The sequence below is a fragment of the Pinus tabuliformis genome, chromosome X, assembly GCF_031772625.1.
Source record: "Pinus tabuliformis cultivar Carrire ecotype Pingquan chromosome X, CPIR1, whole genome shotgun sequence".
NCBI classification, from domain to species: domain Eukaryota; kingdom Viridiplantae; phylum Streptophyta; class Pinopsida; order Pinales; family Pinaceae; genus Pinus; species Pinus tabuliformis.
Genome location: NC_142308.1, coordinates 229,109,210 through 229,136,029, shown reverse-complemented (window position 1 = coordinate 229,136,029; position 26,820 = coordinate 229,109,210).

The following is a 26,820-nucleotide window of genomic DNA, read 5'->3' as shown; positions in this document are numbered from 1 at the left end:
ATTATGTATAATTCAACCTAACCAAAGTTCTTTCTTTTATCCAATAATATTGGTACACAATCAAGATGGATCATGGCTTACATGTCTAGATTATAGGGAGCTCAACAATATCACTACTAAATATAAATTTCCCATTCCTACCATTGATGAATTGTTAGATGAATTACATGGAGAAATTTACTTCAAGTTGGACCTTCATTTAGGATACCATCAAATTAGAATGAAGACTGAATATATTCTAAAAACAACATTAAAACACATGAAGGTCATTAGGAATTATTGGTCATGCCTTTTGGCAATACTAATGCACCTTCCACATTTCAAGCTTTGATAAATTCCATTTTCAAACCCTTAGAAAATTTGTGTTAGTAATTTTTGATGATATACTAATATATAGCAAGTCTTGGAAGGATCTTGATCAACATGTTGACATGGTTCTTGAACTATTGGAGGGGAAACAACTATATGCAAAACCTCCAAATTTTTGTTTGCGGTACAGGAGGTCGAATATTTAAGTCATATTGTATATCATGAGGGTGTTAAGGTAGATCCCAAACAAATTAAAGCCATAAAGGAATGGAAAATCCCCATAACCCTAAAGCATCTTCAAGGATTTCTTAGGTTGATAGGGTATTGTCACAAGTTTTTTAATAAATATGGGAAAATAGAAGAACCTTTAACAACATTACTGAAGAAATATGCATTTTTTGGGACTCGAAAATCAACTAAGTCCTTTGAACATCTTAAAGAGGAAATGTGCCAAGCTATGGTTTTAGATATTCCAGACTTCACAAAATCTTTTATGGTGGAATGTGATGCCTTAGGAAATTGAACTGGTGTTGTTTTAATACAATAAGGAAGACCCATTACTTTTGAAAGTCATCCAATCAAGGGAAAGTATTTACACAAACCTATTTTATAGAATTTTGTAGAATTTTTCCTACAAATCAGCTAGCTTTGATACCATGTAGAACTTTTTCTACAAATCAGCTAGCTCTGATACCATGTAGAAATTAGCATTGTAGATCAACCTGGTAATGTAATGTACTAAAGCAAAACACTTGATCTACTTCTACAAACAATTTAGCGGAAGCTTAATCAACCATGAGCAACATCAAGCATGAATAGATATAACTGATAAGAAGGAATCAATCACACATAACACATAATATATCACTGGGGAAAGCACCAGCATAAAACCCCAAAACTATATTATCAATCAAGTGGAAATATAGTCTGGATTACACAAAGCCTTAGCTCAGAAGCTATCCAGCTCTCAGTAAAATCCCTCTTCTGCTCATAGACGGTCAAAGGCTTCTCACAAACCTTCTCCTCTACCCTCCAAGCCTCCTATTTCCTTATGCAGTTTCCTTTGGGTCCAGTGCTGCCACTTGTGTGAATTGGCCTCTTCACACACTCACTAACCTCTGATCTAACTGCATAAACCTGAAGGAGATAAATCTTCATCATGGATGAGCTTATTTTATAGGAAAAATATTCATCCAACTGATAGTACACTATCCCTTCTCTGATCTCAACTGGGTCTCTGTCTTAACTGACATGCATCAGTTATCCATGAGTGAATACACAGTTATTTGAGAATAATAGTTGTCACATGCATGCAAGAATCAACAAACTATATCTCATTACTTTAACAACTTGTTAAATTAATCTAACTGAACTTGACTTAGTTAAACTAAGTCAACTGATCCTCTCAATATAGAACTCATCCTTAATTCCTCAATCAGTGGAGCAAATCAAGGACACATTCCCCAATTAGTGGAGAAATAATTGCATGTTCTCACAAAGACTTCAAGTTTGCTTTTCCTTAACTAATTAACTCATGGAGAATTAATTAATTAATATTTCAAACTGCTGGTAAGACCAAATTCGAATTTACTTCCTATAGATAGACCAGGGACTGCTATAAATATGAAGGGACCCAAAAATGCTATTTCTAGAAGATGCTATCTTTAGTAGTTTCACCTCTCACCCAAGGTGGCCAAAATGCTCATTGGCCAAACTGCTATTTTTAGAAGTGCTATTTTTAGCAGTTCTATTTTTAGAACTTCCTAAATTTATCATTTCTTGTTGCACACTTTTCAACATATTTATGAGAAGGAAATGTTGGCAATACTACATGCCCTAAAGAAATGGTTCCATTACCTAATGGGAAGACACTTGATGGTAAAAACAGATCATCATAGTCTTAAATACTTTTTGGATCAAATATTATCTTTAGAAGAGTAGCAAAAATGGGTCACTAAGATGTTGGGTTATGACTTTGAAATCATCTACAAAAAAAGCAAGCAAAATGTTGTTGTAGATGCACTCTAAAGAAGGGATCAGGATTTGAAGGCATTTCTCTATGCCATTTCTATTGTTGTAGACCATTTTATCACATTTGGTCAATAGGCCTACAAACTAGATCAATCCACATTTGTGAACGCCTTGTCATCATCCCTACACAAATCCCTAAGCATGGCACTTCCAAAACCCTGATTTTCTGGGCATAACTTCTTCATTTTAATGCTTTTAAGTCCCAACGCATCTTTCCCCTTTAGGGACTTATGTTCAACAACATGTTTCTTCCTTCTACACAAGCGTTGATCAGCAGCAGGTTGTCCCTTTCTAGGGGTGTGTTGATTCTAGAAATTCGGGAATACTAAAAAGGATCCTAAAGCTTCCTCTTCCATAAGCTTCCAGAGCTTGTTTAACCGTTTGCCTTGAATAAGAACTTTGAATCCTATCTAATCCTACCTTAGATATTTCACCTCTTATCCCTTGAGCTAATATTCCCCTCTTAAGTGGATCTCAAGCCTAGATTAGTAAATGGATAAGAATTCCTAAACTACCATCCCTCTCCTATAAATTTACAATCATCCACAACATAAGGGTTGCCTTTTAGTGACTAATCATGCCCTTAAGTGGCTGCTTTGAATCTAAGAGAGTCATCATTTTCATGCATTAGGGTGACATAGAGGTTTTCTTTGTGACAAGGAAGGATAAGTCAACATGGGGACATCTCTACAAGATCAACACTATTCTTGGTTGTAAACTCTCTCCTATTTCGATTAATACAAACAATACATTGTTTTCCTGTATGTGTTATGTTATGTTTACGTTCATATATTTCAATGCCTTGTTGATCCATTGAATAGAGTGATTGGACTATGCTACATAGATGTCATAAATCTTGTCTTGTTTTGGTTGTAAGTGCAGGTTCTACCTGTAGCAACTAGAGCTACGATTGGATCTTACAAGCTAAGAGGAGAGTAAATCTTGCGGCAGATTCGAGGTAAGCCTCTTTCCATTCATCAATTTCTCTAGGGGAAACTTTATATTCTTTGCTTTATGTTTTTCTAGACCAGTCCACTAGGTCTAGGGAGGAAATGTTTGGCCATAGTCATAGATTCTGCATAAAAAATTAGTGACTCCTCTAGGAATCATTTCATTCCCTTAGTGGTTTCCTTGTCCGTAGTACTTGTTTCACCTCTTAAACATGGATTCATTGATTGGAAGATATGAATTGACCCTAGGAAGAGCTTTCATTGAGCTTCATTTGATTTTTTGTGTTAGAACTTGGCTTATCTTAATAAACACTCCCAAAATTCTGGAGATAGAGTGTTACAATGCTCCCCATCCTTCTCAACACCTGTGTTGTAGAGCACTGGTGCTATTTATGTACCGATGTTGACCCTTGTTTGATGCAAAAAAAATCCTTTCTGTGATTTTCTCTCTGATTAGCATTGTTTTATATAGTTCTCCCTGTGTCCCTGAGTGTATCCTGGTCTCTCAAAATCGTTCATCTTGTATTCTTTTGGTTTTGAGTGCCTTTGATAAGATTTTTTTTGGAATTTACTTTGTTCTTGTCAATTAGGTTATCCACAAACTGAATTTCTTGATTTTTGATTACTTGAAATAATTGGTGTTTCAATCATCGCTTTGAATAGTTTCTTTTGTCAGTGATTAAGAATACATCTTATTTTTCTTTTCGTTTGAAAATTAAGTGGATTGAAAAGAAAGAACTCTTTACATTCCATGTAGGGTTTTGTATGTGAATTGGAATCGGAACAATTGCATTAAGGGAATTGCATTTAACAAAATTTGTTTTCTTTATTTTGTAGGTTGCATACTCTTTTTTGTCTTCCCTCCCATACATAAATTTTCATTGAAAGAAAAGTTTCATTTCATCATGCTAGTTTCCATTTTTAGGATATTTAGGTGAAATTTACGGGTAGCCTTTAAAACTGAAACTTAATTCGAGATAAAATATAAAACTTATTGAATCAATTTAAGGATCATTTTAAACATTAACAAAAACATTTGGAGGTCTATGCTAGAGACATTTTCTGACATCTATAAACATAGGAGATGTCACTTTTTTCCAGCGTTGCATCGCGGGGGTGATATCTCGTTCCACATACGTAAGTGTATCAGATTGTTCTCCACATATCTTTCGGTATATTGGATCATGCTCCATGAATCAAAATTATATGGGAACACTCTCATAATATGGTTACTTATTAGATAACGCTAACACAGACTACACTTCCACGTACTGTCAAGTATATTTTGGAAGTCCACCACAGGTTTCTATCCTCACCATAGGTAATTGAGTCAGATGCCTTCTATACTGTGATACACCAAACAAATCATTCGGGGAGATTTCTTGCCCGTATGTAAATACTTCGTTCTCCAAGGTTATATATTTTAGTTCACAGTTGCTTGGTAAACCTTTATGCCTAGATTACCCCTTTTTAATTTATTTTTTGTTGTTAATTGTTAAAATTTATTAATCCAACATGGAAGAACAACTCCCTCCCCTCCACCGTTCACGTAGAATGAAAAATAAGCCTCCTCTCCCACTAGAGGAAACTCCTGACCATCGTTAGAAGAAAAAAATATGCAGACTACCAAATCTGGCACTTTAGGAACTACTTCTAGTCCTGCTCCTGAAATTGATCCACTGGAATCATCCTATCCTGTGAGTGCTGAGCCCGAGATTACTTCTTCATTTGCTGTTGAATATGGCACAGTTGAAACAGAAGCACCTGAGACTATATTACCTAGGGTTATTGAACCTAAGTATACTTGATCCAGGTGGATGTTTGGTCGCCACCTACCTATTCCACCTAGAACCCCTAGTCAGTTTCATTTGTTTCCTTAATTGTAGCATAATTTACTATTTTTGGCAATTTTCTGGGTCCTTAACTTTCATAGTCATTTTGAGGCCCTAAATGACGTTTTTTTTTGGAAAAATTTCTTTAGTGATTTCTATAGCAATCACATTTCTAGTTGTAGTCATCAGAGAGATCTTTCCAACGAAGTATCATACACGTCAAATGAAGATAATATGACCAAGTTACGACCCTGGGAAGTTGGTTGCCCATCTAACCCCAACGGGGCCCATAAACTCTTGGTGTTACATCTTCTCGGGTTAGGGTTTTGGTTGTTTATGATTATCCCTTATAGTTTAATAATGAAAAGGCCCTTGAGCATAATTGTAACTTAGTTCAGAGGCATGTAGCCGCCACATCACTTCTCAGAGATAAGCTACCATTGCCCGAGCTATCTTATTTTCATTCTGTTTGTAAGCATAGTTCAGTATTTTTCTATTATTGAAATGAAGTGTTTTTCTGCTGCATCTCTGTGTTTATGATTATATCTGTAAGTTTTTGCATTCCTGCTTAAGTTTGGATCAGTGGTATCAGAGCGGTCTTCTCTTTCTCTGTTTTTCTTTGCATGACCCCTGTTGTAACATGCTTTATTTTTGATAATTTAGTTTTTATTTTATAAAATAGGGTATGAAAACATAAAGAAAAAATGGAAATATGAAAAAAAAGTATGAAATAAAACCTAATCAAACAAAAATAATTTCTTTTTTTATAAGTGTATGTGTTCAAATACCACTTCATGAAATAAAGTGTATTTGTAATAAATAAAGGTTTGTGTGCAACTTGTTTTGATGCCACAACCTTTTCTTATGATTTGGATCAAAATGTTTAACCTTGATCAAATCATTTCAATTTTTGTATTATATTAGAGAATAAGTTCAACCAAATAGTTTAATCTTGGTTGAACATTAGAAGATAGGATAGAATAGGATAAATAAATGGCTTAACATGCTTAAAATTTGGCCAAGTTGTATTAGATTAGGCTTGATTAGTCAAAATTTAGTTAAATAAGGGCAACTAGTCTAAATGCGCCCAAGATAGATTAATTTTTAATTAGCGCTTAATTACATTTTTAAAGGTGATTAATTATATTGTAAATAAACATTTATATGCTTTTTGTCAAAGCTCATATAAGACAAAATGGTTTGTCAGCAAGTGATAAAGTTTAGGCAATATCCGACGGTGGTCCGCCTCCCTACCTAGATCAATGGCAGGGAAGCCACTTCACACCCCTTCACCATGATACGAGATAATGGTAGGGGCTGTGCGAGAATTTGTTTTTCCCATGTGGGACCCTCACTAATGTGTCTTTACCTTAGCGCTTCGCACCCCTCCCTGCTTACCACTTACCACTATCCCCCCTTTCGAAATCCACCTTCCTACCTTCTCGTGCTTCCTGATACCGCACCAATGGTAACATCTCCCGCGCCATCCACCTCCAGCCTCTCAATGTCATGTGTCCTCACCCATTGTTTCTTATTTGTTTCCACCATTTATTGCCTCCTGTTGTTGATCTTCCTACATTAAATTCCCAATTAGTTGATCAACAAAAACTTTCCTGTAATGGTAGCCTAATCTGATGATAAATATCCTTTTTCCTAAACTTATTTTTCACTGTTGAATTCACTATTCCTGTTTACAGATTCATGCCATTTCCGAGCTTGCAACAGTAAGCGTCCTCTGAAGGTATCTCTGCGAATTTTCTTCCATCCACCATTTCGGTTATGATACCACGGCTCTAAAGAAGAAAGACAAGCCATCTGCCATGTTCTCTGCAGAACAGGAAACCTCAAAGGCTTCTGATGCCTTAGACTTGGACCATATCCCATTAGCCGACCAATATTTTAAAATTGCAGACACAGAATGTGAATTCGACATGTTCAAATTGCACAATTGGCTAAAACAGACATACTTTGACTCTAAAGATGAAATAAACCTATGGAATTCCCTTCTACCTCTGTATATGTTTCCTCAGACCTATTCCTTTCCTTATTTAGTCATCTGGTGCCAAGACAAGTATAATTCTTTATATAGAACAATGATAGCTCAAAAAGGAGACATTATAATATCTATCACTCCAGAAACCATTAATAAAATGATTTTGGTCCCTGAAAATGATTCCCTTAGATTTTTGTCCATTGCAGCCTTAATTGACCTATATCACAAACTCACCTTCCCTCAAAGAGCTTAAATTTTTGAGATCATTCTCCCTGAAGATGTTGAGCTCCCTAAAAAGAATCCTCCTTACCGAACATCCATGTTCCCTAAGAGAGCTAAGCACATAATTTCCCTAATTCCTTGCTTGTTAGGCTACCAATCAGATCTATGGGTAGATGAAGCTATCCTAGGCTAACTGTCAATTTTTTCTAAACAAAAGAAGTATGCTTTCATGTATAACTATAGTCAATTATTGGCTGGCGCTATGCATGAGAAATTGATGAATATCACTACTGAAGGAGTGTTTAAATACTCCCCTGTTCTATTTCATATGTTTATCTTTCAACAGGGATACAGGTTGCCTATTTTTTTGCACAAGGATGATGATCAGCATGAGAATCAAGATGTCACACAGTGGACCTCATTAATTATGAAGAACTCAACTGAGTTCAGATTTGCAAACTTAATTGACTATTTTATTCACCCAATTGCACAACTTCTCAGCAGTCGAAGTGAACCTAGGATCAGTACAGAAATCAAAAGGATCCTACATCTTAGTGATCATTGGTGGGCTCCAGTATTGTAGCAATAATGCTACAACTCCTGGAGCTTCCTATCTCTAATTTTATCAACCCGGTAGTTCATACAAACTTGGAAGCGACGGTGCTGTATGCACAAGTACTAGCTCTTGTCGCAGTTGTCACTTGGTCAGCTGACACAAGTCTGCTAGGGCTCAAGCCAACTTCTATATGCTCTCAGAAGAAGCTTTATGAGTGATGGACGAAATCTATCTTGAAGGAAGCTAACCTACTTTTCAAAAAGGAAATTGAAAGCCAACAAAGCATGGAAACCCTAATAAACCCTAATTTAACTAGCTTGACCCTTACAATGCAAAAATGTGAATGAAAATTCTACCAATGATGCCATTACTTGCAGTGAGTTGAAATACATGAATCTAAGCTATTTGCATCTGAAAAGACATGTTTTTGTATTTTGTCATTAAGTGGTTGGATTTATTGTGATGGTGCTTTTGATTAGGGTTTGACTGTGCAGGAGCGGTTCAAATGGAAGGAAAGCATGGGCAAGGTCAGGATGGCTAGGGGAGGTCCCAGAGGGTCTCTAGCATCAGTCCACAGAAGTCTACCACATTCGGATGCTCAGCAACCGAGTTTGCAGGATTCTACAGGAAGTCTGCAGGGGATCCTACAGGAAACTCAGGGGTTCTACAGGAAGTCTGTGAAATTATACAGGATGTTCGACCGTGGGAGTTTTGGGAGATGGTGAAGTGATGGAGTGGTGTAGGAGGATAGGTGAGATGGAGATGGAACTGGTGATGGCTCAGGAGCAGAGAAGTTAGATGGAGAAAGAGTGCATGCGGTGGGTTGATGGCTGGAAGGATGGGATTAACGAAAGGTCAAGTAAATGGAGCTACGTGAGTAATGTAAGAGCTGGAAGGTAAACGAGCTGAGCAGAGGTCGGTTGAGTGGCTTCAGGTGTGGTTGACAAGAAGAGGAAGGTAATGGAATGGTGTGGAGCAGTGTAGATGAAACAAATTGTCTATGAATGTCACCAAAAACGAGAACTCTTTAACCTATGTTAACTGTGCTATTTTGAACCAATGAACAGCAGTGAAATTTGTGAAAGAAACTCGTGCATGGAAGTGGAATGAAGAAGTAATGATCAAGACCAAAGTGCATGGATGGATCTACGACTAAAGTAACTATTGCAGCTTGCATGGACGTGAAAAGAACTACGTTTCTTTTTGGTGGTTGATATGGACTGCACCCCAATCCCTAAGCAGAGACGGCAGTGATCTCTAACAACCTTTTTCTGGAGCTCCAATGAATTATAACTATCCTCTTCTAACCTAAGCAACTGGTAGAAAATTCACCATAAACTAATCCTATTCAATCTCATAAAAACTAAATCAGCAAACTGTAAATTCGAATTACATGTCAAAGTAAAGAAACGAAGTGCTGGAACGAAAGGCAAATAACATTACAACACAGAGGAGGTCTATTGCTCTTAGGTTGGGCCCTAGCCTGAGAGCTATAGCTCCCTTAGAAACTCAGAATGAGATCAAAATCTGCCTGCCTTTATTCATAACCAAAAATCTGATGTCATGCCAAAACTGGCTTACAAAAAGAACCAACACCGAGCTGTAGCTCGTACTTCGAAATTACAAGAGTAATGCAAAAGTTCAAAAAGCTGCTATCAAAGGCTACGGCCTCATTATTTATGCAAAATGATAATCCAACAGGTTTCCTTGATTTGTGGAGCTCGGCTGTCCAACTGAAGGTTAAACTGCTGATCCTGTAGAACAATTGTAACTGCTGTTCCTGTAGAACGGTTGGCTGCCTCTAAGCTCGGTGGGGAGATTGGTTGGAGCTCGGAGCTATGGTGGGAATCACGAGGAAGGTCCCCAAGACTGTGGACATCCTCTCCTAAAAACCAGCAGTGCCACCTTACTGTCTCCTTGTGTCCTTTCTCGTGGTCTTTGCTCCCTTTTAATGCCAAAAACCTGAAATCATCATGTATTAGTCACGTAGATAGAATGCCTACCCTTCTTCCTACAAACAACACGAATAAACCAAGAAATGAATGCATAAGCAATAAATGATGAATGGTTTGAGCAAAGCAAGTAGGCCAAATGAGCCCAAATTGTACCAAAAATTGGGGCTCATCATCACCCCCCAGCTAAACTATTTGCTCATCCTTGAGCAACTTTGCTCTGGCTCCTCGTCTTTGGCCGAGAACTAGAGCCCGGAGCATGCTCTTCCTTTCCTGTTTTTGGTGGCCCTGCCTTTTCTGCCCCTGGTGGTGACGAGAGTGGCGCTTCTTCCCCCTTTTCCATTTCCTTGAGCCGGGCTTCGGAAGGCGATTGGCCTATTTTTCGTGTCGAGGAAGTTATTTTTGGGCTTCCCCTCTCGGGGGTGGCTGATGTTTTAGAGGGGGTTCTTGCACTGGGTGAAGTAGGGACATCCCCTAAAATGGTTTGGCTGCTGGGTGGAGGCTGTGGCTTGCCCGTGTTTATCCTCTTGCTTCTCCTGGCTTCAGATGGTAGAGGGGTCTCCCTCTCTCTCTTCTCCTTTGGCTTTGGAGGTGTACTGAGGGCGGCCAGCGCCGCTGCTGCCTCCTTTTCGAGAATACCAGCCTTCTCTTTCTTGCGTTTTTCTCTCTCAGAGCTCCTTGTAGAGGGCCCCTCCTTTTCAGATTTCGGGCTTCCTGTAGAAGACCCTGCTTTGCCCACTTCCGGGCCTCCTGTAGAAGATCCTTTCTTTCCCGATTTTGGGCTTCCTGTAGAAGACTCGGTTTTAGCCACTCTCGGGCTTCCTGTAGAAGCCCCTGCTTTGGTAATCTTCGGGCTTCCTGTAGAAGACCCTTTCTCTGTCTTCAGGCTTCCTGTAGGAACCTGTTTCTCAATGATTTTCGGGCTTCCTGTAGAAACCCCTTTCTCCAACTTCGGGCTTCCTGTAGAAGCCCCTTTCTCCAACTTCGGGCTTCCTGTAGAAGCCTGTTTCTGCTTTCCTGTAGACACGGGTGTCTCCAGCTTTGCTTGCTTACCTGCCTGAGTTTTGCTTTTTGCTTTGGTTGCAGGTACTGTTGAGGTACTTGGGCTGACGTGGACCACCTCAGCTTTGTCCATTCTGCTCTTCAGCCTCTTTTCTCTTGCTGACAAGATAGGTGTGCCACCTTTTTCTTTGTCCTCCTTTTCCTCATGCTTCTTCTTTTGTTCTTTCTTCTGCACTGTGGTCAGGGTCTTCTGGCCTTTTTCTCTCTGTCCCTCAGCCACTGCTTCTTATTCCTCACTGCTGGAGGAACCCGTTTCTTCGATCAACATCTTAATGTCTCCATCTTTTGTCAAATTCCGGAAGGATTCCCATGAGAGGGGAACCTTATATGAATGCAGCGCATCCTCCACAAGAAGCTTGATCAACCCATGGTGGGCTATCTGATCTGGTATGCCCTCTCTTAGCTTTGTGGCACACTCCATTAGAGAATGCAATAGGAAATAGGGGATGCTCAGTTTTTGTTCTACAGGAAGATCAATCCAGTGCCTCAATTCAGTGAGCAAACGAAAGTGATATGCATACACGATGCTAAAACGGCCTTCACAAGTGATATATTTCATGATTTTCAAACTGACTTCATTCCATGGTGGCAACAGACTCGTTCTTCGCACCCCATTTTTGTCCTCCGAGAATTCCTCCTCAGGTGGAAAGAATTCTTTCTTTGCCTGCTGGCTCAGCTTTCTTTCGTCCTTATCCCATGGCAAACCCATAGGAAGTTCTGTGATCCGACTGAGATGTTGCGGGGTGAGCTTGAGGCTTAGACCTCTGAAGTTCACTGTGGCCAGTGTCTGGGATTTCGGCCTCAGAGCCTGCAAGAATTCTTCGGCCACTTTATCATCGTAACCCTGCAGCTTATCACAAAAAGATATCCACTGTGCTCGTGTGAAGAGCTCTACCACTTCCTGGTTTTCCCTTAATTTGGTTGAATCAGTGGGTTCCTGTCTTATAAACCCACCCGGCATGATGAACACGGTTGTTTTAACTAAAGGTGGCAAATGCGAAAGAGATTTGGTCTATTGAGACAGAGCATGCACATAATCCAGAAAATTCAACACAGTCTAATTATACTGACATCCTGTAGAACGACAGTATAGGCACAACAAACAACAATTTCACCGATATGTTTATGACCAGACTATGGACGATGATCTTGCCACTCTTACTAACTAGTTGCATGAAGAGTTCAGGGTTACCTCTTTAATTGGCCACCTTTTTCGTGAGGCACCCGCTTCCCTGTAGAAGACTGCGTTCCTGTAGAGACTGCGTTCCTGTAGAAACTGTGTTCCTGTAGGAACAGCGCGCAAATTTCGGGGAGGACTGTAGTTGGCCTGCGCTCGAGGTGTGCTTCACTGACGTTCAGGTAGCCAAAAGCTCGGCGTATCAAAGTGCAGAGGAGATCAGAATAGCCACTCGAGTTTGAAGTGGTGGTTGATAAATGCATGCGCACAATCTAGCCGATTAGATTTTGAATCGGCGCAATCCATGGCGCGGGGGGTGAGCTGTCCCCGCCGGACCGTTGGGCGACGTCATCCATCATTCGCCTGCGTATTCACTTGCTGCCGCATCCATTCCCACAGATCTGCCGCCGCCTCTTTCTGTTAAACTCATTGCTTCCGACGGGAGTGTTCTCACGTGCGTGCTGCTCATTCTCTTTGTCGTGGCCGCCACCCAAACATCCAACTATACCATAACTAGCCGACGTGGCCAGTCGACTGGCCATACGGCCGCTCAACCATTCACTTTTACGCTGTGCAAACAATTCAAAGTAAAATTCATGCGATTTGATGGAAGGAAGGGTCGAGACACTTACCTGCGTGGCTGCACACGATTTTCCAGTTTTTGGACGATGGTGAGTGGATCTACCTGCTGCATGCGAACTTACACAGACCCGGAGGCTCATGGTTACAGGCTGCCGACGATGGAGTGGATGCTTTGGTTGCCTGCGCCCGCGTTTCATTGTAGATGGCGGTGCTGTGAATGGTATCCACTCTAGCAGGTTTAACTGTTACAGGATTCCCGCGGGGTGTCTCGTAACAGTTCTTCCTCCTTGGGTGCATGCTACACGACGGAGGATCTAGCCTTTCGATCACACTCCCGGAGCTTCTGATGCCTGTGGTATGAGATCTCAGCACTTGTTTATCTTTGAAAATGGCTTTTCCCGCGAGAACTCATCGATCTGCTTTGTTGGTGCAGGGGACTTGGTTGCATGTCGACAAGGATGGTGGAGCAAGGTAACAGTGATGTGCACAGGTGCCAACAGAGGCTTGCATGCATCCAAACCGATCTGTAATCGCTAGATCTCCTTTTAAAATGAATTCTGGGCCGTCCCAAACTTCTACAGGAAGTTTCCTGTAGAACACAGAGCTTCCTGTAGAAAGTCTGCACTTTCCTGTAGAAAATCCGCGTCTTCCTATAGAAAGACTGCATCTTCCTGTAGAAGATTCAAACCATGATAAAATTGCACATACCTTGAAAAAACATGGGTATCCTTGGAGGAGGTGCTGGTGAGGTCCCTTGACAGCATGATACGGACCCTTGGCTTTGAGTTGAAGGGCTTCCTCTCCTCCATAGAACATCTGCAACCTGCATGCAATTTTACCATATTTTGCTTATTGTTTTTTTTTTTTTTTTTTTCTCTTTTTTGAAAGATAACAGGGGCACCTCAAAGAGGTTTTCACCCATGCCATCTGCCCTGAGCGCCTCAGAGAGGTTTTCACTCAAGGATCTTTTTCAAACCTTTTCCCTTTTTTTTTTTTTTTGAAAGACAATAGGGGCGCCTCAATGAGGTTTTCACCCCTACTACCTGCCTTGGGCGCCTCAGAGAGGTTTTCACCCAAGGATCTTTATTATTATTATTATTATTATTATTATTATTATTTTTTTTTTTATATCCTTCAGGGTATGCCAAAAGCAGAGGCAGAACCCTTCTCTATGACCAATACAGATTTCTCCATAGTTTTGATGAACTCTTGTCTTGAGAGAGGTCTCCTGTAGATCTTCAATCGATGCCCATTGACAAGCATGGGAATGGCTTCCTCATCAATGGTTCGAATAAGGACAGATCCATTGTCATGGCATTTTTCCACTGCATATGGTCCTAGCCATCTGGTTCTCAGCTTCCCCTTGAAATCTTTGTATCTGGAGTCATACAACAAAGCCCAATCTCCCGGCTGAAATTGCTTGTCATGGAGATGTTGGTCATGCCACACCTTTCTCTGAAGTTGAACCACTTCTGAGTGAAGGAGGGCCTGCATTCGGTGCTCATCCAGGCCATTCAGCTGCAATAGCCTTTCTTGTTGTGCATGGCTGAGATCTAGGTCCAGCTGAGCTGCCATCCTCAAAGTGTTGTATTCAAACTCAATGGACAGCAAAGCTTTCTTCCCATAGACCAGCTCATACGGTGTGAAGCCGGTGGTGGTCTTCCAAGTGGTGTTGTAAGCCCATGTGGCTTCAACCAGGCGATCTGCCCAGTCCTTTCTGCTGCTGCTCACCACCTTAGTCAAGATCCCTTCTAATGCTCTATTGGTGACTTCCACCTGCCCATTTGCTTGAGGGTGATAAGGGGTGGAAGTCCTATGCTTGATCTTGTGATGAGCTAGTAGATCTTCAACCAGGTTGGAGGTGAACTGGCTCCCTTGATCGGTGACCAGCTCTCTTGGATAGCCAAACTTATAGAAGATGTTTTCTCTTAGGAACTCGGCCACCTTTTCTTCTGTTGCTGCTTTGATTGCTTTGGTCTCTGCCCACTTTGTCAAATAGTCAGTACACACAATGATGTAAGACCTTTGCCTCGAAGAGGGGTTGATTGGGCCCACAAAGTCCATGCCCCACTTCTCAAATGGCTCAAGAGTCACTTGAGGTTGGAGAGGCATCTCATCCCTTTGGGTCGGTTTCCCCATTCTTTGGCATTGGTCACACTGACTGACATATCTTCTGACATCTTGATGAAGTGTGGGCCAATAGTAGCCTGCCTGCAGGATTTTGAAGGCAGTTCTCTTTGCTGCAAAATGTCCTCCACAAGGCCCATCATGACAAGTGAGGAGGATATCAAAGACTTCCTCCTCCCTTACACAACGCCTTAAGATCTGATCGGGGCCAAGCTTGAACAGATTGCCCCCGATCCAAGTAAATGAGGCACTTTTTCTGATGATTCTGCTCTTCTCTTTGGAAGATAGGTGCGGAGGGAACTGTGCTGAAACAAGATAGTTTGCTATATCAGCAAACCATGGAGAGAGTACTGAAATAGCAAACAGATGTTCATCGGGCATCTGGTCATCCACTGTTCCATCCTCATCTGCAGACAAATCCAATCTAGATAAAAAGTCAGCAACAACATTTTCTCTACCTGGTTTGTCAACAATGGTCAAATCAAACTGCTGCAATAAAAGTAACCATCTAATAATACGAGCATTCACATCTGGTTTATTCATTAAATATCTAATTGCAGCATGGTCAGTATGTACAAAGGTCTGGTAACCAGTAATATAATGTCGGAACTTGTTCAGTGCATGGACCACAACCAAGAATTCTTTCTCGGTTACAGTGTAATTCAGCTCAGCTTTGGACAAGTTTTTGCTAACAAAGTAAATGGCATATGGAAGTTTTTGCTCAACTTGTCCTAAAGCTGCACCTATGGCTTTGTTCGAGGCATCAGTGTGGATGTGGAAAGGTAGGGCCCAGTTTGGACCTCTCAGGATTGGGGCTGACACCAACTTGTCCTTCAATTCATTTAAAGCCCTCTGACAATCGTCAGTCCATTTAAACTCCACATCTTTTGCCAACAGACCAAACAATGGCGAGGCTAGCTTGCTGAAATCTTTAATGAATCTCCGGTAGTATCCTGCTAATCCCAAGAAACTCCGGACATCCCTTACCTTTTGAGGAGGTGGAACCCTCTTGATGAGAGCAATTTTGTTAGGATCCACCTGCAACCCTTGGCAAGAAATGGTATGGCCTAGCACGGTCCCTTCAGTCATTAGGAATTCACATTTTTCAGGACTAAGGGACAAGTTCATCTCGGTGCATTTGGTTAGGACTTTTCCCAGGTTGGACAATGCTTCCTGGAAGTTGGCCCCATAAGGAGTAAAGTCATCCATATAGATTTCTACTGCATCATGGACCAGCTCCGAGAAGATGCTCAAGACAGCTCTCTGGAAGGTAGCAGGAGCATTGCATAGCCCAAAGGGAAGGACTCGGTAGGCAAAGGTACCCCAAGGACAAGTGAAGGTGGTCTTATCTTGGTCTTCCGGGCTGATTTGGATTTGGTTGTACCCGCTAAACCCATCCAGGAAAGAGAAGAACTTCTTTCCTGCCAGTCCATCCAACACTTGATCTATGAAAGGTAGAGGGAAATGGTCTTTCTTGGTAGCTTTGTTCAGTTCTCGGTAGTCCACACAGATTCTCCATTTCCCATTTTTCTTGGGAACCAACACTAGAGGGGACACCCATTCACTATCTGAGATGGGGTAGATGAACCCGACATCCAACAGTTTTTGCAATTCTTCCTTGACAATGTCCTTAAGCACTGGATTCATTCTCCTCTGAGGTTGCCTAACCGGTTTACAATCCTCTTTGATGTATATATGATGGGTACAGACCGAAGGATGGACTCCTTTCATTTCCTTATAGCTCCAAGCAAAAGCATCTAGGTGGTTGGCCAACAGACTACACAGCTCCTTTTCCTGGGAAGGAGATAGGGAGGAGCTGATCTTCAATGCTTTCTCAGGGCCGAACTCCACATTCTTGATTCTGGGAGTAACAGGGTTGGTTGTACAAAGATCCACTAAGGTGCTAGCTTGGGCATCCTCCACCAATTTCTCTAAGGGTAGTGCACTGGAAGGTGGATTCTGGATCAAGGTCTCGATCAAGTCATCCTCGGTTGGGGGGTCTCTTCTAGTGGTATCTAAGGTGCACAGAGGTGCTGAGTACACCTCGTCTTCCTCTCCTTCTTCCAACCAGAGTGGTAAGTCATGCTCTAAGGAGGGTTGGGCAGGAGGGTATAGGACTAGTTGCTTGGACATGGGACCATTTTTTATGGTCATGTTTCCTGCACGACAACTTATGTAAGCATCTGCAGTAGCTAACCAAGGCCTTCCCAAAATGAGAGGATATCCAGTAAGCTTTGCCTTTGGTTGCAGAACCAGGAAGTCTGCAGGGTATTCCCAAGAGTCAATAGAGACCAAGACATCCTCCACAATCCCTTCGGGAGTCACGGTGGAGCGATCTGCTAATTGCAGTACTGTCGAGGTCTTCCTCAAGGAACCCTGAAGATTGAGTTTGAGCATGGTATCCCTGGTCATCACATTAATGGCAGCCCCCAGATCAATCAAGGTGTGAGGTATAATGGTGCCATTGATGTGGACATCTACTACAGGACTTCCAGGATCTAGGTACTTTGGGCAGATGACTTGTCCTAACATAAGGTCAGACAGTTGTCCTATGACATTGATAGTTGAAGCATCTTTCTTCCATCTGCCTGGGTGTTTGAAACACTTCTCCTTAACCAGTTTTTTGTATATTGGCACATCCTTGATGGCTTGGAGAAGTGGTATTTTTACACACAACTGCTTGAGCTCACCCAGAAGCTCATCCTCCTCTGGGTTGGGTTGTGTGGTGGCTGTTAGTCTCTCAGGAAAGGGTGGAATAGCCTTTGGTTCACTTTCCTGTTTATCTTCCTCATCCTCTGGGGGAGGAGGTTGGCGATCTGGTAGAGTCTTTCCAGATCGAAGATTGATCTCCTGGATCTCCACAGCATAGGTAGGGCATGAGGTTTCCCCAGTGTATACCTGTTGGGCCTGTCTATTGTTGGGGTTCAGGTTTGGTTGAGCAGGCATTTGAGGTTGCCTTGGAGGAGCAGGAGGTAATGGCTGAGGTTGAACTGGTGGTGGAGGCAAGATGGCAGGAGGAGTGTTGTATTGGGGCCTCCACCCTGACTGAGGTGCATTCCATTGAGGCTGTGGCTGGGCATGTGAGTGATATGAATGAGAAGTAGGTTGAGTGGGGTACTGAGGTGGATAAGACCATGGAGGAGGCATGGACCATGAAGGATGAGCAGGGGGACCCCAGGAAGGCATAGGAGTCGATTGGTTGGGGCTGTAATAAGCTTGAGATGCCCCTTGCATCCCCTGCTGATAAGGTCTAGATCCTTGTGGCCTCCTTTGGTTGAGGTAATAGAGAGGTTCAGTGGGAGCTTCCGTCCCTTGGTACATGGCTTTAAACCCAGGTAAGGTGGGACACTGATTTGTGGGATGGTCCTCCTCACAAACGAAACACACTTCAACCGAATGCAATGGACATTCATTCTTAGGGTGTCTCCTTGTGCACCTAGGGCAGAAGACAGCCAAGGCTCTCTCAGCTTCTTCTTTCTTTTGCTGAATCCTGAATGTGTCAAGCTGCATGGCAATGGTCTGTCTCACCTCACTCTTAAGATCTTCTAATTGATTTGCAAGCTCATGTTTGGAGAAAGGGACACTAGTTGAGAGGAGGTTTCCTCTACCTCGTTTCCGAGCTGCCCTGGAGTGGTTTCTAAACACAGTCTTGATGTTCTCATAAGGCAGTTGGTAAATGTCCCCCCCACCTAACATGTGAAGGGTATCTAAGAGGTCTTCAGGGACTCCTCGGAGCAGGACCAACTTGAGGGATTCAGGGTCAAGTGTGCACTTGGCCCGCTTATAGCTTAGTTGGAACCTCTCCTCATAATCCTCTAAGGACTCATCATTTCCCATGGTCATCCGAAAGATTTCCCCCTTTGTTTCCTTGGACCTACAGTAATCCCGGTACTTGGTATTGAAAGCTTGCTGCATCTGAGCCCAAGTGGTGATACTATTCCCAGGTAAGCCCATGAACCAACGTAATGCTGCATCCTTAAGAGTGGAAGGGAAAAGTTTCAGCTTTTGCTCATCTTCAGTATAGTCATAGGTTCTACAAAGGACAGCAAACTCAAACAGGAAGGTATCCGGATCTTCAGTAGTCAGCCCATGGAAGTGAGGTAAGGCGGAGGGGCTAATGTTCTTCATTTTCATCTCTCCATTGGTCTCTCGGATGGGGAAGGCACCTTCTATTCTCTCATCTTCTCTTCTATTGTCAGCCATAGCTTCAGATGGAGTGGTCTCTAACTCTTCTTCTACTATAGGATCTTTGTATATCTCAGGATGTTCACCTATAGGTTCTTCTGGGTCACTGTCACCAAAGAAGACAGAAGGGTGACTCAGTGATGTGGTAGGGGTGTTTGGTAGGAATTTGCCTGATCTATCTCGGTTCCTACGAGGCATGAAATGGAAAAGACTTTCTTTTTCTTTTGATTGTTTTTGCTTTTTTCCTTTGGTACCTGCAAAACTGAAATAGATTGATCTACAACTAACTATGAAAGATGCAGAATTAAACTGAAAGCAGGAAAGAACTAATCTACTTTGCTCAAATGAAATTGCAAGAATGGAAATGCTAGTCTACGCTTGCAGAAAGGAAATGCTAATCTATGAAAGCAGGAAATGTCTATGCTACTTTTGCAGAATGGAAATGAAATAAACTACTTAGCAGAAGGCAAGAGTAAGAAAGTAGAAGAAAAGCAACAATTACTAATACTCTGACGCTTCCCCGGCAACGGCGCCAAAAAGATGGTGGGCTCTAGTATTGTAGCAATAATGCTACAACTCCTGGAGCTTCCTATCTCTAATTTTATCAACCCGGTAGTTCGTACAAACTTGGAAGCGACGGTGCTGTATGCACAAGTACTAGCTCTTGTCGCAGCTGTCACTTGGTCAGCTGGCACAAGTCCGCTAGGGCTCAAGCCAACTTCTATATGCTCTCAGAAGAAGCTTTATGAGTGATGGACAAAAGCTATCTTGAAGGAAGCTAACCTACTTTGAAAAAAGGAAATTGAAAGCCAACAAAGCATGGAAACCCTAATAAACCCTAATTTAACTAGCTTGACCCTTACAATGCAAAAATGTGAATGAAACTTCTACCAATGATGCCATTACTTGCAGTGAGTTGAAATACATGAATCTAAGCTATTTGCATCTGAAAAGACATGTTTTTGTATTTTGTCATTAAGTGGTTGGATTTATTGTGATGGTGCTTTTGATTAGGGTTTGACTGTGGAGGAGCGGTTGAAATGGAAGGAAAGCATGGGCAAGGTTAGGATGGCTAGGGGAGGTCCCAGAGGGTCTCTAGCATCAGTCCACAGAAGTCTACCACGTTCGGATGCTCAGCAACCGAGTTTGCAGGCTTCTACAGGAAGTCTACAGGGGATCCTACAGGAAACTCAGGGGTTCTACAGGAAGTCTGTGAAATTCTACAGGATGTTCGACCGTGGGAGTTTTGGGAGATGGTGAAGTGATGGAGTGGTGTGGGAGGATAGGTGAGATGGAGATGGAACTGGTGATGGCTCAGGAGTAGAGAAGTCAGATGGAGAAAGAGTGCATGCGGTGGGTTGATGGCTGGAAGGATGGGATCAACGAAAGGTCAAGTAAATGGAGCTACATGAGTAATGGAAGAGCTGGAAGGTAAACGAGCTGAGCAGAGGTCGGTTAAGTGGCTTCAGGTGTGGTTGACAAGAAGAGGAAGGTAATGGAATGGTGTGGAGCAGTGTAGATGAAACAAATTGTCTATGAATGTCACCAAAAACGAGAACTCTTTAACCTATGTTAACTGTGCTATTTTGAACCAATGAACAGTAGTGAAATTTGTGAAAGAAACTCGTGCATGGAAGTGGAATGAAGAAGTAATGATCAAGACCAAAGTGCATGGATGGATCTACGACTAAAGTAACTGTTGCAGCTTGCATGGACGTGAAAAGAACTGCGTTTCTTTTTGGTGGTTGATATGGACTGCACCCCAATCCCTAAGCAGAGACGACAGTGATCTCTAACAACCTTTTTCTGGAGCTCCAATGAATTATAACTATCCTCTTCTAACCTAAGCAACTGGAAGCAAATTCACCATAAACTAATCCTATTCAATCTCATAAAAACTAAATCAGCAAACTGTAAATTCGAATTGCATGTCAAAGTAAAGAAACGAAGTGCTGGAACGAAAGGCAAATAACATTAAAACACAGAGGAGGTCTATTGCTCTCAGGTTGGGCCCTAACCTGAGAGCTATAGCTCCCTTAGAAACTCAGAATGAGATCAAAATCTGCCTGCCTTTATTCATAACCAAAAATCTGATGTCATGCCAAAACTAGCTTACAAAAAGAACCAACACCGAGCTGTAGCTCGTACTTCGAAATTACAAGAGTAATGCAAAAGTTCAAAAAGCTCCTATCAAAGGCTACGGCCTCAGTATTTATGCAAAATGATAATCCAACAGGTTTCCTTGATTTGTGGAGCTCGGTTGTCCAACTGAAGGTTAAACTGCTGATCCTGTAGAACAGTTGTAACTAATGTTCCTGTAGAACGGTTGGCTGCCTCTAATCTCGGTGGGGAGATTGGTTGGAGCTCGGAGCTATGGTGGGAATCACGAGGAAGGTCCCCAAGACTGTGGACATCCTCTCCTAAAAACCAGCAGTGCCACCTTACTGTCTCCTTGTCTCCTTTCTCTTGGTCTTTGCTCCCTTTTAATGCCAAAAACCTGAAATCATCATGTATTAGTCACGTAGATAGAATGCCTACCCTTCTTCCTACAAACAACACGAATAAACCAAGAAATGAATGCATAATCAATAAAAGATGAATGGTTTGAGCAAAGCAAGTAGGCCAAATGAGCCCAAATTGTACCGAAAATTGGGGCTCATCAATCATGTTAGAACAAGAGACTGGTATCTTTACCAAAACTACACAAACATTAGAGTATATGGCTGCAAATTTGCTCCATATAAGTTGCCCAAATATGTTGTAATGAGAGTTTTCTCTCTGGAATATATTAGGAAAATGATGAATATGGATGAGCTTGATTTTATTTCAAGGAAGAAGAGATCATAGTTTAAGATAAAGGTACATGTAGGATCATTCATTTGTAATACTAGATCAATAGGTTTAGAAGCAGATGCCATAGTAAAATAGATGGGTTTCCAACCAAGCTTCACTTGGTCTTATGACCCATTCAATATTATCTCAGACTTAAGGGTGGAACTCAAAACAACACCTTACAATCATACACCAAGACCATAGATTGAGAAGTTCAAAAATAAAGAACAATGAGAGGAGAGTACTCTTCAAGATGCAGAAGAACATGTTTTACCTCCTTCTACTCTTCAGACTCCTACTTCTCAAACCAAGCATGAAAAGAGGCCCAGAGAAGGATCTTCATCATCAGTAGTTGGAGAAAAGGAATTCATTCACTATGAAAAAAAACAAGAATTGAATCCAAAGGCACTACTACTACTCAAGGTCAAAAGGAGCCTATCATCATCAATTTGGATGATTCAAATGTATCTATAGGGACATAAGAACCTTTAATTACTACTCCATCTTCTTCTTCTGCTTCACAAAATTTATTAGAGATCACTCAATCTGCAGGACCAAGTGAACCAGAGTAGTCAAATGTCTTCACTAATTTCCTTGAAATCAAGCAGAAGAATGAATCTTTAAAAGCAAATGTTTATGCATGGTTTTGGAAGCAGAGTTCTACTTCAGAACACAGGTTATTGTCATCTTTTGACAACGAAAAGGGAAGAATGAAAATGGATTTTCTACAGGCTCAAGTGCCTTTTCCTAAGGGTTCTTCTGATTACAAGAAAACTATATTTTCTCTTGGTTCTAATCAGATACAACCAATTGATCAAATGGACATGCATAGGTAGTCTTGTGAGATGCTTTTCTCAACCATGACCAATACTTCTATGGCATTGTCAAAACTCAAAATTTCTCTGTCAAATGTGCAGTCATAATTGAAGATTGAGAAAATAGCATCTTTAGCAAAGGATAATAGGGTCAAGTCATTAGAGGACTTATTAATTAAAATTGGATATGACCCTACTAATGTTAAAGATGTTGAAGATATTATCAAAAATAAAAAAAACAGATATTGCAGCATTGAGGAAGTAGCTGAAACCGCCTTCTACAGAGGTCCCTAGACCAAGGAGATAGCAGAAAGTGATCAACATAAGGAAGACATTCTCAAGCTGACCATTGAGCAGAATGTACAGATAAACACCGTGGAGGAGAAAATTGAAAAATTACTTAAGGAAAAGGAGCGATTTACTCAGTTAGCTATAGCTCCCATCACAACTATTCCTATTACATTGTCCAGAATAGGAGGGGAATCTATATCAGCCATTGCATAATTTACATCAACAACAAGGGATTTGAATAAACTCATACATGAGTTGACTCACCAGAAGCAAGAAAATGAAAGGCTTCATAAGAAATTTAAGAACCTGGAAGCTCAAAAGATAAATAATAATACTCCGTATGTTGAATAAATGCAGAAGACCCATAGGTTAAACAAAAGAATAGAAGAGTTGGAAAGTCAGTCATTAATGGGTCAAACCTTAGCCCAAGCCAAGGAAAACATTTGGGCGTATATTTGTCAGGCCATAAATGAAGTATGGCCTGCCATTCAGATCATTTTTTAGCATGAGAAAATCAAAAATAGATGTCAGGTAGCCATTGATGAAGTGAAGCAACTTCTTAAAGACAAACCAAGTGAAGTTGTAGACATGTTCGAAGCTCTTAATTCAAAAATCATGGCCGAGTTGGAGAAGATTTGGATTTTGGACGGAACAGAAAATTTTTGGAGATCAAGAAGGTGTTGCAGAAAAAGAACCTAATGACTTAGTTAGAGACTAAGTGCCAAACCTTGAATACTTTTGTCCAAAGGTTTCATTTTAAGTTTAATTTACTTAATTAGAGAGGAATGCCAGGATTAGTGGCCCCAAATGACAGGTTGATCAGTTTAGAATAATAATGCTAGAAGCTTTATACTATAGCAACCGATAAAGCAAACCTTGCAGGCATAAAGGGTCATATTACAGGGAAATAGATATTAGAAACTTTATATGAGATTAAACATCTTGGTGTAAATAAGCGCACTTTCAAGAAATACACCGACGTTGATGAAGTTTACAGGAAATTGGTAAATATTGTTATACCAAGTGAATATCGATGGGATCACTTGTGTGAATTTATTGAGTAACTTTCATCAACAACAAACAAACAACTAGGCAACACTTTTTGGGGACAACATCATCAACACATTCCAAAAGAATAGTGCGAACACTTAGCAGTTTTGAAATTCCTATAATTTTGAACTATATTTGTATTTTTGTTTTGAAAATATCTAGAAAAACCTTTGTATCAATAACTCCTCCTTCGAGTTATTAAGGGTTGAACCCTTGGATGAACTTTGAGAACACAATTGTAACTGAGTTGGAGATTTGCCAAGTTAATGAAAGGATTCTGAATTTGCCTTCTATAGTTTTGTCTCCTAGAAATTTTTTCATATGTGCTTATTTCATTATGTCTTTCTTCATATATTTAATTCTTTATGCATAGATCTGCGTAAGATCATACTGAGTATCAGTTAGTCTTATATCCCGTTTGAAGTTATCAACAATAGCTAGGGACTAGTTTATAAGACTATATGTTATTATAAGCTCCTCTATATCAATTAATTGTCACACAAATCTGCATTTGTTTAAATATATTTTGTTCTACATGAAACATCACTTATCTATATTCTTTGCTTATAACCAATCAAATATTCTTTTTGAATATTTAGCAAATTACATTTCATTAAGATTTTGTTATTCACTCACTTTAAATCAATTAACTATAGCTAGGAAAATAACAACCCTTTCATCTAGCTTAATAACTGTTAAGGCTTAAGCACCTGTTTTGAATAATTGATAACATTGGTAATCCATAAAACTTAAAGACAAACAAAAAATTTTAGATTCTCTGGCATGGCTAACTATCCTAGAGTAATCTCAGAGGACAATGTCACACTGACGCCATTGCCGCGGGGCGAATATTGAACTATTTTCCTCTTGAAAATGATTAAAATATTTTTCTTTAAGGTGAATAAATAAATTGTAGGTTAAAAAATCTTTCACCCGGCGACTGTACTAGACCAAGATGTATCCTTCAAAACATACCAGATCTCACTTTGACTCACAAATTATATCTCCTTTATATGATCAAGAGAGACTGGTGAGAGAGGCCTCGTTTAGAAGGAGACTTGAAGCTTCTACTTCTTCTTCTATACCATTACAACCTGAAGATATTTAAGCTTCTGATCCCTTTAGCTATGTTCCATCCCAATTAGATTTGGTTGATCTAACACCTAGGGTTTTAGAACTTTCATCTAAAGGAGTTGATCTATAGTTAGCTCTCTTAGTCTAATCTTTGGAATCGTACAAACTTCTTGAAATATTTTCAAATTCACCCAAGTCAGAGGAAGAAATAGATGTACATTTACTGTAGCTAAAACCAACTAATTTTATCTCCCCCACCCATTATACATTTCCATCTACTTTTGCCCAACCTGAAGAAACCTTCTCTATATATTCAAACCCTTTGTTTGAAAGTAAAGAGTAGGTTGAAACAAAGGTTCAGAAGTTAGTAATTAAAACACCTTTGAAAACTTTTAGGAATCCTTCACTTTCCCATTCTCCTCCTCCCACTTTTATACCTCCTTCTTCACCCACTGCTACACCACCTTCCTCTTCATCCTACACTACATGATCTACAACCTCTTCTACTGAATCATCTTCTTCTTCATCTTTAGATATGGCCTTTCAACCGATAATTCAGGCTAGATATGTTGCCCTGCATCTTCCCAACCAACTCAACAATTTTCCTAATGGGTACTTGAAACACCTATGCAGGTTTAATAAGGAAACTAGTTTGTCTATAGAAGATCATCTAGTTGCATTTCTAGATTTTGCAAATAATATGAATATAGAGCATGAGGATGTATATATGTGTTTATTTTTTCAATCCTTAGAGGGAAATGTTAGGGTATGCTTTTGACAACTACGACTTGATTCAATTCATTCTTGGAATGAATTAACTACTATATTCAAGAACCAATGGGATGTTAAAAAGGATCCAGTTTAATATCTTAGTAGTTTGAAGAGCTTAAAAGGAACCATGGAGAACCAGTGGTAGATTTTATTAAATGATTTAATAAACTTTACCAGAAAATGCCTCCTGATTGCAAACCTCTAGTTACATCAACAAAATTTAGTTTTTCCAAAGCCTTTGATGATGACTTTGCAGTCATGCTAAGGGAAAGGAAATCTCCTACCCTTCAGGACATGCAAACCAACACTATAGAAGTTGAGGCTAATAGATCAACTTCATCTAAACTCAAAGCCAACGCTGAAAAGGTTGAAAGAAAAATGAAAGCGAAGGAGGAAGGATCTTCCTCAAAGACCAAAAATGATGATCAGAAAATAGATGAGATAACATCATTACTTAGAAACCTTTCTAATAGGATTTGTAAGCTTGAAACTTAGCCTAGAATAATACAAAAAACTACTATTAAACTACAGACTCAGTTTAGAAGAGCCCCTAAAACTCAAATTTTACAGAGACCTAACACTAATCAACAGATCCAACCTCCTCTGATGATTGATGACCAATAGCCAGATGACATTGGACCTCTAATATCCGAAGATATAAATAATTTTTATTCTTCATTGGTACATAATGCTATTGTTTCGCACCCTTTAAATCAGTCTTCTCAGAATCAAGAAGATAAACAAATTTCTAAATATCATGCCTTCTCTAAATTCCTAATTGGAGAATTGAATAGAAGATATGATCTAAGACCTAGGACAGGGCTTGGTAGACCTCCAAAAATTCCCACTCTAAATGAACCTCAGATCAAATCTTTTGAAACCCAGACAACTATCATTCAACCATTGAATCAAATAGGTGAAACAAGCCAAATTGATAAAACTGTTTTGACAACCTTCAATGTTGAAAGAGAACTGGAAAGAGTTAAAATACCAATTCCCCTAGCTGAAC